This window comes from Phyllobates terribilis, unplaced genomic scaffold (assembly GCF_046119375.1).
Source record: "Phyllobates terribilis strain yellow unplaced genomic scaffold, ASM4611937v1 Scaffold_5__5_contigs__length_657084704, whole genome shotgun sequence".
Classification (NCBI taxonomy): Eukaryota; Metazoa; Chordata; class Amphibia; order Anura; family Dendrobatidae; genus Phyllobates; species Phyllobates terribilis.
The window spans coordinates 44,450,152-44,469,244 of record NW_027362765.1 but is presented as its reverse complement, the minus strand read 5'-3'; the positions used below and the strand labels follow the sequence as shown (position 1 = coordinate 44,469,244).

Genomic DNA, 19,093 nt, shown 5'->3' with positions numbered 1-19,093 from the left:
TCCTACAAGGATCTCTCGCTGAATTTTGCTTTTTATTCCAGACATTATCTTGAACTCCAAAGTTCCTGTTAACTGCCATTTCTTAATTTACATTTCAAACTGAGGAAAGGGCAACTTGAAAACACTTTGCTATCTTCTTAATAGCCTTCTCCTGCTTTGTAGGCCTCCACCATTTTCATTTTCAGAGTGCTAGGCAGCTGCTTAGAAGAATCCGCGCCTGCTTTTTTTTGGCACAAGGTTAGAGGAGACGGGGTTTTTATAAAGATGGGAAATTTTCATCACCTGGCCTTTCCTAACAATGATAGTGAACAAGCCATGACCCTAGCAGGCTAATTAAGGTCTGCAACCTTTGTCAAAGTTATCTGAGCACACAAATCTCCAAGGGTGCCCAAACTTTTGTATCGGCCCATTTTCCTTTTTGTAATTTTTAAAATGTAAAAAATTACTATATATATATATTTTCTTGCCTAAAATACAGAAGGAATGTATCATTTTTAACTTTAGGCCTTTTAGAGATTATTTCATCTTCAACTTGCTTAACTGTTCACGATAACACTAATTTTGACCAGGGGTGCCCAAACTCTTACACGCCACTGTATGTGTGGAGCTCAACTCTTGTCCTGCTTATTCGTTCACCGTCCACAACCTGACAGTCTTTGTACCCTTACCGGGTACACACAAAACAGACAGCTAAAACAAACAAAACTTCTTAAACACACAGCATTCCTGCTTTACCCTAACTATATGCAGTTTCTTTCTCCTACTATGGAAGTAGTCAGTAGTGGGGCCCCCTCCGGGGGAACATTGGCCCACCACTAGATGGTCCAGCCGGGTCATCTTCTTCAGATGGCAAGGGTACACTCTCCTCCTCCACCACCCTGTGAACATGGAGAGCGTACCAGCCCCGTTCTCCTCTGTGCTTGGTATAGGTGACCTTGTCACCAGGGTATAGATCCCGCGCCGGATGTCCCTGCTGTAAATGGGACTCCACATCCTGCCGGTTCACTAAGAGGTCCATGCCAAGTTGGGGCTCCCGGATAAAGCCCCATCCTCCATCCAAGTCGAACTTGACCACGATTCCCTCTACTCGTGGACTGGGTCTGGCCAGCTTTGCTTTGCTATTGCTTGCCTCCATCCTCTCCCAGCGCACCCGCCGCTCCGCCTCTAGCTGGAGGCGTTCCCGCCGGCAGTGTTCCTCTCTGCGCGCAGCCTCCTTTTGGGTCTCCCTAGGGAATCCCATCAAGTCACCCGCCGGATTATCCCATCTATATTGTTCTCCTTCATCTTTATGGGCAGCCAGGGGTGCGGGAGCGGGCAGCAAAGGTAGGTTCTGGTCCTCAATTTTCGCGGACCAATCCTAGGCCGCACGTCCGTACACCCATTCGGGTGTGGGGCCGGTGGCTCCTGCAGGGGGCCCAGGAGCAGGTCGGTGTTCGAAGCACCCGGGGAAGGAGGTTCCTGTAGGGGGACTGTAAAAAAAATACTTCTTTCTGTATTTTCTCCTCTATCGAGGACTTCTCAAAGTATCAATATCGCGATATTCTTATATAAAAAATGTATCGATTTATTCTTGGATTGTCCATTAAAAAGAATTATAGTGATAGTTACATAAAGCAATTATATAGTTACAGAGTGATTGTCCATTTGTCCATAATTAGCTTAATAGTTGAGATTCACCCATCTTTTCCTGGGATCCTGGATGGTAGATTACGTCTGTCTGTGTCCAGCACGTCTCAGGATGACACCATGTGTCCTGGTAAAGAATGTGTCCAGCACGTCTCAGGATGACACCATGTGTCCGGGTAAAGGACGTGTTTCCTTGGGCCTACATCAGCAGCTGGTTTACACACAGACCCTTGTCCTGTGGAATGGCAAGAGCCCCCCCTGTCTCTAACATGGGCTTTTATAGGCCCTGTTATTTTGTATATGGTAGTGAACTAAAAATACACACACAAATAGTGCATGTCATCTAGAAACCCTAGCACGAGGCTGATGCAATCTTATGCAATGTATGGTACAGAATTAAGAATGAATATCCGTAATTAATATTTAACAATCCCCCCTTTTTGAGGATGACAGACATCAATTGAAATCCTCAAAGAAGATAGGTTCATCATTAGGATAACAGGACCATTTTTTTCCTTTTCTTCTTCCTTGGCAATATCATTTAATGTCCATAATAATAATAATATCAATAACAGATTATTGTTATATAATGATGTGAATTCATGTTATAGAAAGCCATGACTAATATTCATTAACATGTATAATTAGACTTCCCTAAATCTAAACTGAAGTAATCACGGGTCCAATCGTCATCATCTGATGTCATCGGGTCTTCGTCTCGTCTTCTTCTTGGTTCTTTTATAACACAGTCTTTAGATGAAAACTCCTTTGAAATAAATGATAGCGTGTAGATATTGTACAGTCCATAATTGTATTCATTATTGTTCAGTCCATAAACTGTACTCTTTATTAGAAAGATCACCTGTGTCAATTGATAAGAAAACAAAGTCCATGGATGAAATGTAGCTTTTATATTTGTGCAGTGTCACCTGGACTTACTTTGGATTGTCTTTGGATAATTCTGGAATCCTCTGTGTCATCCGCACTTGTCTCGTGTTACTTTTGGAACAGATGTGACATCTTTGGTCAGCAAAGCAAGGGTTAACTTGACACTTCCCTGCTTTATATAGCACCATAACCACTACTCAGTCCTTAATGTACAGGACACATATGTCAGGCTGGCAGAATCCTGACACTCCTTTATTATTCACAATCAGGTGATAGAAAACCACTGGAACCTGATGAAACTTGAACACAACACAGTTCATTTAGGATCATCGTCCTCTGCAGTCCTGGTTATCAGTGGTGTGAATTGTATTTGACACAGTCTATTATAACACTCAGCATTCACAACATCTTTACCTTCTGAGATTTCCAGATATCAGTTGCTTCTTCTTGTAACTTTTGAGAATCTCTTTGATTTATAAATATGAAAAGTCTTTATTAAGATAGAATCCATAATTGCGATGTCTTGATTGAAGTCTTCATTCCCTAATCTGATACCAAATCTGGCAATTTTCCTAACCTATAACATCACAGCGTACCATAGCAATCACTAATATCCATCTAATTATTATCAAAATATTAAAGTAAATTATGTTTGGAATAATAAAACCATAATAGATAGTAATTCATTATTAATCAAGTTCTTCATGTGATAGAACATTTTTATGTCATAGGTGTAATTACCTTTTCCAACCCATAGGTGTCAGTGTGTTTGTTGAAACAACAAGTGTTTATATCTTTATTAAACCAATAATACCAAAGAATGTATACTCATGAACCAAAATGAATAAATATAGGAATGAATGAATGCAAGAATGACTTGTTGTGTTTACTCAGAAAATTGAAACATTTTTCTTCTTATATTAATTCATATCATTATATTTAATGAAGCAATATTCTTGTACTAGACATTACTTTATTAAATATTAATGTGTTTTCTCAATTGAGATATTGAACTGAAATAAAATCAAAAAATAAGAATTAAAAATGAAAAATTTAAAAATAAGAATAAAAATTAAAAATGAAGAATAAAAATAAGAATACAAATAAAAATAAGGCCTTTATATGTTAATGACAAATGCAGAGTAATTATATTATCCATAAAAATACCCTTATATTTCCATTATCTGGATGATTTCATATTTGTCATAACCTTGTATTACTAAAAATGATTCAATTATGCAACTTTGCATGTAATACCCTTCTTAATTTTACCATTGTACCTTATTAATATTTATTCTTCATTAAAATGTGTGAAAAATAAGTATTGATCAAAAGTGATTATTTAATCAGGATCAAAAAACACATTTTCCCCCTTAATACCAAAAAATACTATTTTATAAAATAATTTATGTATATATCAAAACCAAATTAAAAATAATTATTCTTTGGGGGGCGTGGCCTAGCTCTTGATGTGAGAGGTCGGGTGGCAGTGCCTCTCCACCACCATTGGCTTCAATTATCCTGCACAGAGCCCGAACCAGCCAAATCCCTTATCAGGAACTGCTGTCTGAGGGTCCCGGGAGTCAGAGGCGAGCTTCTGCCAGACTCAGAGAGTCCAACATGGGCCGCAAAAGGCAGAAGGATGCCGGGGCCTGCAGCAGTGCCTCAGCCCAAGATGGCACCGAGACAGAGGAAGAGGCGGGAAGGAGGAACACAGCCTATGCACGGAGGCTGGAGGCTTCAGCACGGCTGCACAGGTATGCGAGGGGCATGAAGGCAGATGAAGAAGGAAGTGAAGGTAGTGAGAAGCATGGAGATGAGGAGGAAGATGGTGAGGAGATGCCTGTGCCTGTGCTACATACTGAACAGCAGGAGGAGGGGGATGGTGACACTGTGCTGGCAGCTGAAAGTTCAGATGAGGCAGAGCCGACTCTGCGAGATGTATTCCAGGCTGTCTTATACTGCAAGACTGCTTTAACTGCTCTGACAAAGCAGGTGAACGGTCTGAAAGCCGACATGGGAGGCATTGAGGCTTCTATGCAGAAAGTTACAGCCAGATTGACTGAGGTGGAGGGCAGAGTTGGTGTAACAGAAGATCATTTAACCTCAGTGCAAAAGACGCAGCAACAGCACACTCAGAGGATCACGGTAGTGGCTAACAAAAACGATGACCTGGAAAACCGGTCACGCAGGAACAATTTGCGTATTGTGGGCATCCCTGAAAGAGCTGAGGGTGCTGACCCCACGACCTTTGTTGAAACCTGGCTGCTGGGAAAGTTTGGGTCTAATATCCTGTCGAGGGTGTTTGCTGTGGAGCGTGCCCATCGAGTGCCCATGAGACCCCCAGTGCCTGGAGAGGGCCCTCGTACGATGTTAGCCAGAATCCTGAACTGCAGAGACCGGGACACTATCTTACGTAAGGCCAGAAAATTGACAGATCTTACCCTGGAGGGCAAACGCATTGAAATATACCCGGATTACTCGGCTGAGGTGCAAAAGCTGCGGCTACGGTATGGTGAAGTGAAGAAACAGCTCCGCTCTTTGAATGTGAAATACTCTACAATTTATCCTGCCAAATTAAGAGTGGAAGCCTTTGGAAAGGTCAATTTTTTCCCGTCACCGGTAGAGGCCGCCTCGTGGTTGGAGCGGAACCGGAGCAAATTGAGAGAAGCTGAGGACTCGGCACGGTGAATGCACGACCCTGCTATCCTGACCACTGGACAGGGTTGTGGCTCTGCATTGCTCTGCGAAACCGCAGAGGAGGGGGAGAAACCCCCGCTGGGATCTACGTTTTATAGTTTTATAGTTAATTTGTTTGATTAATGGTTCGGGACTATGCATATTATTGATTATGTGGTGGAGAGACTGCCAATGCTGGAGGAGAACACGGCGCATGTTGATATGCGGTATACTACGATGTTGCTCAGGTTCTTTGAGCTCCCACTCTCACGTTGGGAAGAGAGTGACAAGAGAAGGGTGGGGGGAGGGGGAAGGAGGGGGGGAGGTGGATGGGTTGGATTTGCGGGAAAATGGGGTTGCTTATGCTGTTTGACCTGGTATGCTGGGGAACAAAATGGAAAGATGTTACTTGATGATGGTGGATTGTTTTTTCTAATGCACAATGAGTAACCGTACGGTTCGGATTTTAAGTTGGAATGTACGTGGTATATCTGACAGGATTAAGAGGGCAGCAGTTCTGAATCACATCAGATCTTGTGATCCTATGATTGCGTGCTTACAGGAGACCCATCTCACTAGAGATACTAGGCACTGGCTTTCGAGAGGGTGGATGTTAAAGACATATCATTCCACTTATTCCTCGTACTCCAGGGGGGTGTCAGTCCTAATACACAAAAACGCACATTATGAAGAGCTGGCAGTGCAAGTAGACAGTGAAGGGCAGTATGTATGGATTGCGTGCAGATTGTATGGACACAAAATGATTTTAGTGGCTTTATATATCCCTCCACCTTATTCAAAAAAGGAACTTCAAGCAGTAATGGACTTGACGGCCAGATGGGGGGAGGCTCCGATGTTGATTATGGGAGATGTTAACAACACCATGAATGACTACTGGGATAAAGTACGTCCGGCAGGTATGGAAGCTGGACGGGACGGAATGACTGCATTTGGCACCTACGTGGGGGAGCTGGGGCTGGTGGATCTGTGGAGAGTACGAAATGAGGGTAAGAGGACCTTCTCGTGTCACTCGGCTACACACGGAACACTGTCAAGGATAGACCTGGCTTTTGGGGATACTGCTATGGATGGGATGGTTGGGGAGGTGGAATACCTACAGAGGACTCTATCGGATCATAGTCCTATGGTTGTCACGCTTCTAGTGGGATATGCTCAGGGTTAGAGGGGAGGTTGGCGTCTTCACCCGACGTGGCTTAAAGTGGTGGATATGGGTGGCATAACCAAAGAACTAGAGCACTTCTTCCAAGTGAATGAAGGGAGTGCTGAGGCCACAGTGGTGTGGGAGGCTATGAAGGCATTTACGAGGGGACTCTTTATAAGTGAGATCTCACGGTGTAAGACCAAAACTAAATTGGCAGATCAACAAATAAAGGATGACTTGACAAGGGCAGAGGCAGACATGATTTTGGCGCCAACGAGTGTAGCTCACAATAGACTAAAATTGGCACAGGAGGCAGTTAATAAACTGCACATGATGCAAGCTGAGAGGAAAAGGGCATTTCAGCAAGCCCAATTCTTTGAGGAAGGAGAAAGAGTGGGTCACTTGTTGGCGGTGATATCTGCGGCACAGAGGGAGTCTTCCAGGGTGTACAGGTTGAGAGACCAAACGGGGACGACTCTGACAGACACAAAGGACATATTGGAGGTCTTCAAGGAATATTACATGGCACTGTACAATTCAAGAGTACGGGACACGGAGGGGGCCGTAGAGGAATTTTTGGAAGGCATCTCACTGTCTAAATTGTCTGAGGAAGATAGGATGAGGTTGGATGAACCTGTGAGTGTGGAGGAGGTGGAATGTGCAATTCTGTCTATGCCCAATAACAAATCACCGGGTGCTGATGGTCTACCTGGAGAGGTGTACAGGGAGCTGGTGGAACTGCTAGCTCCAAAATTGAAATCTGTGTTTGATGAGGCTTTGGTGAAGGGGGCGTTACCGAGATCAATGGAGGAAGCGGTGATAGTGGTTCTGCCAAAGGAGGGGAAAGACCCCATGGATGCGGAGTCGTATAGGCCCATATCGTTGTTGACAACGGATGTCAAAGTACTCGCTAGGATCCTGGCCACCCGGCTCACCGGGGTTGCGCATACTGTTATTCACGAGGACCAGTCGGGCTTTATGCCCAACCGCTCCACGGCTGTTAACTTGAGAAGATTATTTCTTAATATGCAGCTGCCTGCTGATAATGGTGGCGGGAGAATAGTGATGTCATTGGACGCTAGAAAAGCATTTGATAGCGTGGAATGGAAATATTTATGGAAAATCATGGAAATAATGGGATTTGGCCCCGCATTCATGGCCTGGGTGAAGTTATTGTACTCATCCCCAAGGGCGGTAGTTAAGGTGAATGGTGAACGGTCCGGGATGTTTGACTTACATAGGGGCACAAGGCAGGGGTGCCCGCTGTCCCCGCTATTGTTTGCGGTGGCAGTGGAGCCCCTGGCGGCCAAAATAAGAGCTGAGAGAGGAGTGGTCGGATTTAAATTTGGGAGGCTGGAAGAAAAAATATCACTGTATGCCGATGACATCCTGTTATTTCTGGAAAATGCAGGAGAGACATTGGGGTGCACGATGGATGTAATTAAACACTTTGGGAGCATTTCGGGACTGGAGATAAACTGGCACAAGTCTTATGTCATGGCTGTAGATAGACCAATAAAAGCGGAGGAGATAGATGAGAGGGGGAAGCAGCTCCAGCTGGTTTCACAATTTAAATACCTTGGGATATGGGTGGCGCTTCCATTGACACGATTCACGGATCTGAATTTAGTTCCTCTGCTAGAGAAATTTAAAAAGAAAATAGGTGCATGGTGCCAATTGGCTTTGACGGTGACGGGTAGAACTAACCTGATTAAGATGGTCCTTATGCCACAACTAATGTACGTTTTGCACAACTCACCGATATAGCTACCAAAAAAACGGTTTCAGGGTATTGATTCTATCTTCAGATCCTTGATATGGGGCAAGAGGCAGGCAAGGATTAAATTGGGAACGCTGCAAAATGGGAAGGAGGAGGGAGGATTGGCCGCACCCAATCCCTGGGTCTATTTCTTGGCAGTACAGGGCCAGCATGTCAGGGGATGGAGAGAACCCGATTGTGGAGGGGCAGCTTGCCGGGTGCTGGTACATGTGTCGGGGAGACGCCCACTGGTCCAGGCGTTAGAGGATGGTACCTTTAAGAAATTGGGAGCAATATATCCTACCTTAGGCTTGACTCAGAAGGTATGGGACACTATTAAAAAGATCAGGGGGGTGGACGGGCTGACTAAGTACTCACCGGTGTTGAGCAATGAACATCTGCCGGAACTTAATAAGCTGTGTCAAATGGGCAATTGGAAGGCGCAAGGAGTGAGATATGTGTGCCAGCTGCAGAGTGGAACGGACCTGAAGACCTTTGAGAAATTGAGAGAAGAATTTGATTTGCCTTTGGTGTGGGGATTTCAATACTATAGGCTTCGACATGCTTGGAGGGCACAGTGTGGATTGGGAGCCATGACGGTTCAGGGTGACATTGTACTAGACTCTGTGTGCATGAAGGGAGGGACGAGGGGAGTCATATCGAGCCTATATCATGACCTACTGCACTCCTATCTGGGGGGAAATCACTTCATTGCAAAGAGTAAATGGGAAAGGGAGGTGGGTACCCTCACAACAGAACAATGGGAGGCAATTCTAGAATATGTCCCGAAGATCTCTCTAAGCGAGCAGGCACGGATCTCCCAATTATACATAATACATAGGACATACAAAACACCGCTGCGCCTGTACAAGGCGGGCTTGAGGGGAGATTCCAATTGCCCTAGATGTGGCACGGACCAGGCCGGACTGCTACACATGCTATGGTCATGCCCGCAGCTAGTGGCTTATTGGTTGGTCGTTGTTAACAAAATTGAGAGGGCTTATACATGTACAATTGACAGAAACCCGGTGCTGTGTGTTTTGGGGGAGGTGGATGGAATACCTGTCTCAGAACATTACAAAGTGGCGATAGCGCGATTGCTATATGTGGCACGCAAACTAATAGCACGAAAATGGACAGATTCGGAACCCCCCACTAGGAGGGAATTTATTGCTCAGACACGTACGGTAATGCATTTAGAGGAAAGCATTTACAGGCGGAGGCATGGAGAGAGAACTTTTGGGAAAATATGGTCCGCATGGATGGCGGTAATATGATTGTCAATGTTCCCAGGTATGCCCGGCATAAGGAGTATTGGCGGGAGGGGGGAGGGGGGAGAGGGTTTTGACTGTATTACTACACGTTATGTGAATTGTTATATGTATATTGATAACTGTTTGCTGTAAATTTTTGAAACCTAAATAAAAATAATTGGTTTAAAAAAAAAAAAAAAAAAATTATTGTTCTATAAATATTTTGCATAAATTTCATATCAATGTGTAGCATATATTTGTCTGAAGAGGTGTGTACCTATTTAGGTAACCATTAAAAGAAAAGTAATATCCTTGAATACTATAAAATTATCATGTAGAAAAAATTATTCTAAATGTAAATTTGCTTTATAAACCATTTTGATGTGTGGTTGCCCTTATCCACTATTAACTAAATCAAGAAATAATAATTACTTAATTATGTATCATAATTTTCTCAGAATTAAATATATTTTTGTTCCTTCACATAAAGAAACGTGTTTTTTTTCAAACACACACGAGGCCTCACGTTTCACTTAGCAGCTGCTCACATTTATCACATTTCACTCTGACTGTCACAGATTCGTTCAACTCAAACATTCCACATATGAAGTTATAGATATATATATATATTTAACCCAAAATTGTATCCTATTTATCAATGCACATAGTAAACTATTAAATTTAATGTCTTAATATTTCTTTGAATATTCCCCAAGTACATATAATTTAATATAAGATTTTCCTGAAATTTAAGACGCTTGAAAAAAACCACTCTTGACTTGGAAAAATAGAAATGTCTTGGATTCTTTTTTAACTGTCTACCAGGTTTTAAGTTACGTCAGCTGAAAATAGAATGAATGGGATTCTATACTATTTGCTCAAAGTTCAAAGGCTGCAGCTGTCACACGTCATGCTGTAAAGCTACTTTAGTTATAAAGCAAACACTTCATGCACAGAAAATATTAATTAATAAGTGTTACACATAATATACTTCAACTAGTTATATTGTTATTATTTTAAATGTTATACACATAAAATCATGCAATTTTTCCAACTTCCTGTGTGAATAAAGAAATAAATCAATTTTAGAGTTGTTCAAATCCTGCTTTGGAATGAAAACTCTAAGAAAATATAAAAAATAAAATTAAATATCAAATTCATAAAGAAACAGAATTATTTAAATATTTTATACATATATTGGTTCTAATGCAATTCAAAATATTGCTACTTTAATTTATATATGAGGTTCTAATTTATTAGTTAATATTTTAATTATTACTATAAATATATATATAAATACAATTATACACCATCTCTACTGTATACAAGTGTGTGTGTGTATATATATATATATATATATATATATATATATATAGTAAATATACAGTACAGACCAAAAGTTTGGACACACCTTCTCATTTAAAGATTTTTCTGTATTTTCATGACTATGAAAATTGCACATTCACACTGAAGGCATCAAAACTATGAATTAACACAAGTGGAATTATATACTTAACAAAAATGTGTGAAACAACTGAAAATATGTCTTATATTCTAGGTTCTTCAAAGTATCCACCTTTTGCTTTGATGACTGCTTTGCACACTCTTGGCATTCTCTTGATGAGCTTCAAGAGGTAGTCACCGGAAATGGTTTTTACTTCACAGGTGTGCCCTGTCAGGTTTAATAAGTGGGATTTCTTGCCTTATAAATGGGGTTCGGATCATCAGTTGTGTTGTGCAGAAGTCTGGTGGATACACAGCTGATAGTCCTACTAAATAGACTGTTAGAATTTGTATTATGGCAAGAAAAAAGCAGCTAAGTAAAGGAAAACGAGTGGCCATCATTACTTTAAGAAATGAAGGTCAGTCAATGCAAAAAATTGGTAAAACTTTGAAAGTGTCCCCAAGTGCAGCAGCAAAAACCATCAAGCGCTGCAAGAAACTGGCTCACATGAGGACTGCCCCAGGAAAGGAAGACCAAGAGTCACCTCTGCTTCTGAGGATAAGTTTATCCGAGTCACCAGCCTCAGAAATCGCAGGTTAACAGCAGCTCAGATTAGAGACCAGGTCAATGCCACACAGAGTTCTAGCAGCAGACACATCTCTTCAACAACTGTTAAGAGGAGACTTTGTGCAGCAGGCATTCATGGTAAAATAGCTGCTAGGAAACCACTGCTAAGGACAGGCAACAAGCAGAAGAGATTTATTTGGGCTAAAGAACACAAGGAATGGACATTAGACCAGTGGAAATCTGTGCTTTGGTCTGATGAGTCTAAATTTGAGATCTTTGGTTCCAACCACCGTGTCTTTGTGCGATGCAGAAAAGGTGAACTGATGGACTCTACATGCCTGGTTCCCACCGAGAAGCATGGAGGAGGAGGTGTGATGGTGTGGGGGTGCTTTGCTGGTGACACAGTTGGGGATTTATTCAAAATTGAAGGCATACTGAACCAGCATGGCTACAACAGCATCTTGCAGCGGCATGCTATTCCATCCGGTTTGCGTTTAGTTGGACCATCATTTATTTTTCAACAGGACAATGACCCCAAACACCCCTCCAGGCTGTGTAAGGGCTATTTGACCAAGAAGGAGAATGATTGGGTGCTACGCCAGATGACCTGGCCTCCACAGTCACCAGACCTGAACCCAATCGAGATGATTTTGGGTGAGCTGGACCGCAGAGTGAAGGCAAAAGGGCCAACAAGTGCTAAGCATCTCTGGGAACTCCTTCAAGATTGTTGGAAGACCATTTCCATTGACTACCTCTTGAAGCTCATCAAGAGAATGCCAAGAGTGTGCAAAGCAGTCATCAAAGCAAAAGGTGGCTACTTTGAAGAACCTAGAATATAAGACATATTTTCAGTTGTTTCACACTTTTTTGTTAAGTATATAATTCCACATGTGTTAATTCATAGTTTTGATGCCTTCAGTGTGAATGTACAATTTTCATAGTCATGAAAATACAGAAAAATCTTGAAATGAGAAGGTGTGTCCAAACTTTTGGTCTGTACTGTATATATATATATATATATATATATATATATATATATATATATATAATATGAACTAGCAGATACTATGTAACTACACAAATTTACTGTATAAAATAATAAATAACTAATGATACATTGTATAACACTTTGATACAACATATAATTACAGTTTTTCCTTAGCCACTCCCTAAACCAAATCTTCTGTCTCTGTCAAAAATCTCCAGAAAAGCTCTGTTTAGAAAAGGCATCTTTCTATCCTTCAAAAGCTCAGATAATTGCCTGTTCTTCAGTCTACATTCCATGATGTCACTGTGAGCTGGTTGTCTCACCTGTCTCTGTCTGTCAATTTCGGCCATTTTCCTTTTTAGAGAGTCACAGTTCTGACTGAGTGTTAACTCTTTCTGTGAAGAAATTGACTTTTGAATCATCTGATATGGCTTATAACATATATGAAATCTTCTGTTTATTTCATAGATTTCATTTCGAGGATGACTCATTGGCTTTTGATATTTTTCCTTTTCTGGTTTTACAAATTTAGCTTGATTTATTTTCTTTTCACGATTTTCATGTTTTCTAACAAAATCAAGCAACTGCGCACATTCAAATAAAGATATTTTTTGTGACGCAATAACTCGAGATACTGGATTTAAGAATTTGAATTTTTGTGCAAAAGTGATTATCATTTGTTGTAATTTTCCATTTTTGATGAGAGCTTTGTACAACCGTTCAAATATGGACATGAATGTATATGTACATTCTTTCCTAACAATCCTTAATTTTTGAAGATCATCTATGTCTGGGAAATCCTTTGTGGCACAATAAATCAAATATTTTAATCTGTCCGAATCATTTTTCCATTCATTAGGAAAGTCATTTCCACAGGGCATTAAAATTAAACGTCTGGAAAATGTCACAGGAATCCACATTTTAAATAATTGATTCCTCTCCTCATTGGATAAATCAAACTTATCAGCAAAGCTCTCAAATATCTCTGAATTTCTACAGACATGGATTTTGACATCATATTTTGGCATGATTTTGTATAATTTTAGCAAATTTTTCCTCATTATAATTTGAAGTTGGGCTTCAGTAGTTTCTAAGTTTTCTGCTATTTTTAGTGGCCCTTGTACATCAGCTCCTCCTACGTCACTCATGTCTCCTCCCAAATCACCTAATATGTCAGTTTCTCGTATGTCACTCGTGTCTCCTCCCGTGTCAGTTTTTTGTATGTCCGTCTCTTCCTTAGACGCAAGGTCACCTTCAGTTACAGACACGTGTCTTACTGCTGCTCAATTTCCACATTACAGTCAGAATCAGTATCACCGTGTGACACTACTTCTACACTATTGTCCTGCTTAAACCTCTTTAACACAAGACGATGAAATAAATCGACCAAATGTTGAATATTTCTCAATTTGTGTTTGTCTCTATGAAAAGATACCTTGGAGTTTAACTGTAAATTCTCTAATTTACATTCGTTATATATCGTATTTTTCGGACTATAAGATGCACCTAGGTTCGGACATAAGACACACCTAGGTTTTAGAGGAGGAAAATAGAAAAAAAAATTTAAGCAAAAAATGTGGTCACGATGCACTGTTAAGGGGGAGCGGGTCTGCTGCTGACACTGGAATAGGGGTAATGTCCCCCAATTCTGATAATATCCCCCATCCTGGTAGATGTGCCCCCCCTTCCTATTATTCGTGGCTCCCATCCCCATCCTGATATGCATGGCACCCCGCATCCTTATCCTGGTATACATGGCACCCCTCATCCTTATACTGGTATACATGGCCCCCTCATCCTTATCCTGGTATACATGGCCCCCTCATCCTTATCCTGGTATGCATGGCACCCCTCATCCTTATCCTGGTAGGCATGGCACCCCTCATCCCTATCCTGGTAGGCATGGCACCCCTCATCCCTATCCTGGTATGCTTGGCACCCCTCATCCCTATCCTGTTATGCATGGCACTCCTCATCCCTATCCTGGTAGGCATGGCACCCCTCATCCCTATCCTGGTAGGCATGGCACCCCTCATCCCTGTCCTGGTATGCATGGCACCCCTCATCCCTGTCCTGGTATGCATGGCACCCCTCATCCCTATCCTGGTATGCATGGCACCCCTCATCCTTATCCTGGTATGCATGGCACCCCTCATTCCTATCCTGGTATGCATGGCACCCCTCATCCTTATCCTGGTATGCATGGCACCCTTCATCCTTATCCTGGTATACATGGCCCCCTCATCCTTATTGTGGTATGCATGGCACACCTCATCCTTATCCTAGTATGCATGGTCCCCCTAATCCCCATCAGGCTGCACATAAAAAAATAAACACTCCTACTCACCTTTCTTCTCACTCCTCCAGCGCTGCATCCTGTCTGCCCGCACTGATCTCTACATGTGAGCCGCGCAAGACGTCACTGCCATGCTTGGCTCACAAGGAGAGATCAGCTGCGGGAAGTCACTGCTCGCCGCGCCAGGACTGTGTGCACGGGGAGCAGTGACTTCATGCTCCTTAATAGCCGGCACACAGTGTAGCCGCAGCGCGGTTTCTGCTGCTCCCGGCGATCGGGAAGCAGTGAATATTCATTTTCTTTAGCAGCGGGGACAGTGTAGGCCGCAGCAGGCAGCTGCTGCCTCCTGTGCCCCGCTCCTCCGCCGTCCCCCAGCACAGTATATATATATATATATATATATATATATATATATATATATATATATATATATATATATACAGTACAGACCAAAAGTTTGGACACACCTTCTCATTTAAAGATTTTTCTGTATTTTCATGACTATGAAAATTGTACTTTCACACTGAAGGCATCAAAACTATGAATTAACACATGTGGAATTATATAGTTAACAAAAAAGAGTGAAACAACTGAAAATATGTCTTATATTCTAGGTTCTTCAAAGTAGCCACCTTTTGCTTTGATGACTGCTTTGCACATTCTTGGCATTCTCTTGATGAGCTTCAAGAGGTAGTCACCGGAAATGGTCTTCCAACAATCTTGAAGGAGTTCCCAGAGATGCTTAGCACTTGTTGGCCCTTTTGCCTACACTCTGCGGTCCAGCTCACCCCAAACCATCTCGATTGGGCTCAGGTCTGGTGACTCTCGCAACCAGGGTCCCAAGCCAGTAACCTTAGATTTTGGCGGGCAACGTGTAGTCCCTTGAATCCTATGTGGCTACCTTTTTAGCCATTTAGTTGCAGTTGTGAGCAGCTGCACCCTGAAAGTACAGAAGCCTCCGGTTTATAGCTGAGCCTTGTAGTTCTCCACTAGTTAGGGGGCCTGTCCCCTCTGCAGCCTGATCCCTCCACGTTCCTGTAGATTCGGGTGCACCGGTGGCTTCCGCACTTTCCGTGCCCCTGGGATCCCATCACTCCTGGAGCCTTCCTCTGCTCCCGTCCTCTTGCAGCCAGTCCTCCTGGGCCTCTCAATCTAGGCCCTCTTCTCTGAGCAGAGCTCCTACAGAGCTCCTGCTCCCACTACTTCTCCTCTCAGACTGTCCCCTCAGACTGGACTCACTCTCTCAAGATGGCTCCCCTTTTTATACTCCTACTCAAAGTGCTCCCCTGTACTACTTCCTCCACCCACACCCACTACATGGTTCCCCCTCACTCGGTTCCCCCCATTTCCAACCAGGGACAGAGCTCAGCATAAGGCCGTGCATCTTGCCCAGCCTGCTGGTCTGGAAGGGTGTAGTGTTGGATGCAGGTGGGTGGGTCCCGGGTAGTACTCCATCCTTACCTGAGAGTGGGATACCACACCTCTGGGTGAGATGCAGTACCTCTGTGGTGACTGAACCTGCAGGGATTCCACACTAACATATAATGCTGTGTCACTGATGGAGGGAGGACTTAAAATGCCATACAATATTTAGGATTGTATCATTGGGACCAAGATGGCAAGTTTCTATTGGACACTCTGAGATGGTGCAATAGTAAATGCTCAATAGTCTACTGATGGTACAATAATGAAGAAACAATCTTCCACTAACGGTGCATCAAAAACTGTAATAAATAACCACAACTATATTGTGAAAATTAAAGGGAACCTATCACGTGAAAAAACGCTATTAATCTGCAGGTTAATAGCGTTCTGACACCATGCAGCACCTTCACTTAGACCCCGCTGCCAGGAGGGAATGAACTTTCTTCCTCACAGCAGCCTTCTGTTTTCAGCCAGAGCGGGTTCACTCACCGCTCTGTGTATAGACAGCGGTGACTGTAACTGTGCTCCCGGCACTGACTGACAGCCTGCCCTAATGTTGGCGAGCTTTCAGTCAGTGCCAGGGTGAGGTTACAGCTGTCACTTTCTATTTACACAGCAGTGACTGAAACAGCACCTGGGCTGCCCCGGTGACTGAAACGCAAATGCTGCCAGGAGGAATAAAGTTAATTTTCTCCCAGCAGTGGAGCTCACAGTGCCAGAGCTGGGCAGGTTCAAAACGCAGATCAACCCCAAGTCTGCAGGTCAGTAAGAGTTTTTTGCACGTGACAGGTTCCCTTTAAAGCCAATTAGCAAATATAAGCATAATTTTAATTTTCAGATCCTCAAAAGTAGTCAGGTTCAACTGTTTCTACGACTGAACAAAACTGGCTCCACACAACTGCTATTGCTGATAAAGGTTGTTCTAACAGCTGTGGGTTGTACGTAATTTTCCACACACTGCCTATGCATTTTGGCCTTGTTTTTATGAAACGAATAGTGACACTATTTGTTTAGGAAGTATAGGACCTTCTACAAACCTGATATTTAGGTCCTTCTACAGATCTGATTGGTTTGTAAAGTTTAGGACCTTCTATAGACTTGATGTCTTTATATGTAAAACCATAGAATTCAATTTGAGGGTGTACTTACTTTTTCTGCTGCTTGTATATGTGTATCATAAGTGCTTTATCTCCCATCATGTCTCCACTGGAAATCCCAACAATACACAATGTACATGTATCAATCATGCGCATGACTCCCTATAGGATATATTCTCTATACTGATTGCGATTCTTGGGAGATATTGGAGATATACTCAGGATACAAATCATTGTGTCTCAGATTAAACCCTTAGGACTCAATGTGTCCAAATTAAAAACACACTTGAATTCAGTACTAGATATTTTCTTTTATATGGTTACCTTTCCTACAGCTCATGGGAACTTTCTCTACCCCAAAAGCTGTTTGCCCTTCGTTGATATTTGCATGCTTTTCTATAAAATGCTTTGATAAATGTTGACATCGAATTACATTTATTGGTGAAAGAGGTAATATCTGAATACAGGTATCGCTTGTTAGTTTTCATCTTTTACATATATGGTCTTTCTAGGTGAGGTGCGATGCTTGTGATTGTTGTCCTTTTTTATTTTTAAATAAACAGTAGAGTGGAAAAGGTTTAGGCAGGTGTTGAAAAAATTCTGCTAAGGAATAAACTTTCAAAAATACAATTAACAAAACGCAAAGTAAATGAACCAAAGAGAAATCTAAACAAAAATATTTAGTGTGACTGCCCTTTCCCTTCAAAACAGCATTGAATAATCATTTCTTCTAGGTACTTGCACACTGTTTTTGAAATTTGCAAGAAAGTTGTTCAAACATCTTGGAGAACTAACCACAGATTTTCTGTGTATGAGGATTGTGCAAATCCTTCTGTCTCTTCATGTAATTCCCAAACAGATTGAATGATGCTGAGATCAGGGCTCTGTGGGGACCAGATCATCACTTCCAGGACTCCTTATTCTTCTTCACCATGAAGATTGTTCTTAATTACATTGGCTGCATGTTTGAGGTCGTTGTCCTGCTGCAGAATAAATTTGAAACCAGTGGAACCCAGCTACACCGGCCTACTCTTCGGGGAAATCTAGCCAAAAGTTGTTTTCATGGAAGAATTGCAACCAATAGCCAAAGCTTACACATGGAAACTGTTATGGATCCGGGTGGTGGAACCTCTGTGCTGCTGTGCAAGGAAGGACCAGAGGGGCGTAACTAGGTATCAACTCGGACTGACCAAGGTCGCACGGCAGCTCAATCGACTCCGTGAACCAGGGAAGGACCGAGCAGAAGGACAAGGTGATACTCTGGTCCAGTCCTTGTATGAGAGCAGGTGACTCCCACGGGTCAGAACTCGGGGACTGACCGGTACAACAGATGAGCACGGCAGGCAGGCTGACGAGTGATCCGGGTAGATGAACTGGCAGACACCACGGGTAACTGGCAGGAGCCTCCAGGTAGGCTGGCTGGTAGACACGGCAGGTAACAAGCAGGAGCCTTCCGGTAAGCTGGCTGGTAGGCACGGAAGGTAACTGGTACTTTCTCCGAGCAGGCAAGCCTGGCCCATAGACAGACTGGCGGGTTTGGACTGTACGCAGACTGGCGGGCAGGACTGGTAGTCAGGCTGGCGGGCAGGACTGGTAGTCAGGCTGGCGGGCAGGACTGGTAGTCAGGCTGGCGGACAGGATTGGTTGTCAGGCTGGCGGACTTGACTGGTAGTCAGACTAGCAGCGGGACCTGAAGGCTGAAGCGGAGTTTAGAACACAGAGCTACAACCTTGCACGGGCACCTCCATTTTGGAGGAGGTGCCTTTAATATGAGAAGTCCTCCGGCCATTGGCCGGGGACTCCTTAGGACGGCGCGCGCGGCCCCTTTAAGAGAGAGGGAGCGCGCGCGCCCTAAGCACAGTGCCCGGGAAGCTGCGCGCGTCGGCAGCAGGAAGACGCCGGGACAGGA

At 43.0% G+C, this 19,093-nt stretch overlaps 1 protein-coding gene across 1 annotated transcript in view; it reads left to right on the top strand.

Moving 5' to 3' along the window:
* The window catches only part of LOC141271878 (uncharacterized), a 66,052-nt gene that overhangs the window by 29,448 nt on the left and 17,511 nt on the right, over positions 1–19,093 (top strand). The window lies entirely within an intron of this gene.